Here is a 2,876-nt window from a genome sequence, read left to right as displayed (position 1 = left end):
GGGAAAGAGAGGCCAAGAGGGATTAGGGATTAGGTTAAGTTCGACGGTGTATCGAATTTCAGTGTTATAAAGGATTAGTTCTGATGGCATACAAATGGCTTCAATTTCGTAGGTTATTAACATTAATACCAACGTCATTGACACTCGATTACTAAAAACGCTCTTCGGTTAATGCCCCATCAAATGACTGGTTTGTAAATAACCGATGACTATGAACATCAGTTATCGTGTGCTTATAAATAACGGTGAAATACGTCAGTTATGATAAAAATAATCGAAACTAATCTATTATTCATAAGCAACCGTATGTTTTATTGTTATGCCGGCGGAAATAACTCAACACATAAGCAGTCGTAAACCCATCGAAAAATATGACATTTTTACAGACAAAAAATTAACACGTCGGTTTTGTTGTCGGCTATAGCGTTTTTTTCCTGCCGTGTGCAACTTTAATCACAACCACAACAATCCCACAGAATCTAAGTGCACACAGTTCTTATTTATTTACAAAGCTTACACGTAAACTCTCATTGTTATGTGCATAAATCATGGAATGCATCCAATACCAACACTTTTAACAAAAACCAAAACAATCCCACCGAAATCATAACAAGCCTACAAAATTTTGAAACCAACAGTCGATCAAAAAATTCCAAGAGCATAGCATGAAATGCACACCATACAACCATGAAAACAAAAAATACTTTCATCTACAAAGATGAGATCAGATAAGCCCTAAACACATAATATTTATAAAATGCATGTACGTATAATTAGAATCACAGAGATATATACAGAAGAATCGAATGCAACAACACAAACTGGAAAGACTTTCGGCTAGTGACAGCAAAGGAAAACCCTGAACATTATAGCAAATCAAATAAAAGATCGAATAGGGAGGAGGATATATTGGGGATAATGAGGGTAATTATTCAATTTGAGTAAGGGCAGCGGAGTAAGTTAATTTGTAAGCATTGAAGCGGACCCCCAAAACCGATTCAGCTCATGCTTGCTGTTCCGAAAACCATCATTTTGGCGACGTGATTTTCCAGAGGCTCCCCAAATTGCCCTTTAGGTGCTTTCCACCAAATAAACCGTGCATTTTCTGTCCGGACACCTGACATACCTCTACGTGCGGTGCAGGTTATTCCTGAGTTATTTTCAGGTTATTTCTGAGTTATTTTCAATAATCCCGAAATAATCCAGAAATAACCCAAAAATAAAGACCGTGGGAAATAACTCAGGAATACCCTGCGCCGCACGTAGAGGTACGTCAGGAGTCCACACAGAAAATTTTTTGCTCAAATGGGGCCTTGGTGAGATTTCTAAGTTTTAAGAAATTGTGTTTCATGGAAGGGCATCACGATTAAATTTATATAATACTATAAAATTAATGTGATTATATAATTAATAAATAAATATTATATATTTATATAATGATAATTGATTAATATTAAAAGTATGAGGGATTAAATGTGATAGAAATTATGTATTAATAAATAAATATATTATTAATAATTAATTATAAATTTCTTTTTTTTTTTGTCATTTATACAATCAAATCCTCTGCGAGGGCTCTCTGTCTCTAAAAAAATGGAATTTTTCTTTGTCAATCTCTGTACAGAAGAAGCGCAGGTACGGTAAAGCAAAGCTAGCCATGTTGCGGGATAAGAAAATCTTGATACAGGGTGCCTCCTGGTGGCGCCGGAGATCTCCCACTCAACTTTCTGTCTCTAGTCTCTTTCACTTCTCTCATTAAAGCCCCTCTTCTCTCTCTATCTCTCTCTCTCTCTCTCTCTTCTCTATCTCCCATCTGAGCACAGCAATGCATCGATTTTAAGGCCATGAAAGATGAGTACAAACAACAGTGGTCCATTTCGGACCGCATAGTTGCAGGGAGGGATTGCAACTTGAGAGAACTACCAAGTTGCTGTCCTCTGATTCCCCCTCTATCTTCTCTCTACTGTGATCTGAGGGAGGGCACTTAGTCCTATATATTTGTCTCGCTTTCTCTCTCTGCGTCTTTGTTTTTTCTCTCTCAAGCCTAACTCATTAAGATGTTATGAGGAGTCATAGTTGGATGATTCCCTATATCTTCTCTACTCTATATCTGAGTGAGGGCACCGTCCTATATATTTGTCTCTCTCTCCCCCCTCTCTCTGCGCTTTCTTTTTAGCTCTCTATCTCTAACTCATCAAGTAGGCATTGGTCTTATGAGGAGTCCTGGTTGTACACGTATGAGCAACGCAACAGCTTTAAACATATTAGTTCAAAATTAATGCGATATATATATATATATATATATATATGTAATATGTATATATGTATGTATATATTTGAAGGGAATCAATCGGGGCGTGAGGTCCCCAATGTTAGTTGGAGCTTGTGACTGATATACCTCACATATTGCGTCTCACCTACCTCTCTCCCACCTACCTTTCTCCACCTACATCTCACATATTTTTTTTCAAATAGTCTCTTTTGGTCTGTCATAAGTTCTAAGTCAAGTATTCTTGAGAGCTAAGAGAGAGAAATGAAGTTTTCTTGTAAACGTCGAAGCACTCAACGGTGTAATTTCTCGAAATAATAAAATTCTCTGCAGCTCCGTGGATGTAGGCAAATTAGCCGAACCACGTAAACATGTGTGTTATTTTCTAGTTTGCAATTTTTTGATCCGGTTTTTTCACTTTATTGTTATCGTTTTTCATAACACCCAAGCCCCCATACTGGGCTCAACCTCTGCTAGGTGGGGGCGAACCAGTGTGCAAATTATACGAGTATCATCTGACTTAAGACGACACTACGCCATCAGGAGATTTGAACCCGTAACCTAGGGGGACTTTCAGGGAGGCTGCCACATACACACAAATATATAT

Source organism: Phalaenopsis equestris, unplaced genomic scaffold (genome assembly GCF_001263595.1).
Source record: "Phalaenopsis equestris unplaced genomic scaffold, ASM126359v1 Scaffold000002, whole genome shotgun sequence".
Lineage (NCBI taxonomy): Eukaryota > Viridiplantae > Streptophyta > Magnoliopsida > Asparagales > Orchidaceae > Phalaenopsis > Phalaenopsis equestris.
The sequence above is the reverse complement of the archived record's forward strand: the minus strand, read 5'-3'. Positions refer to the sequence as shown.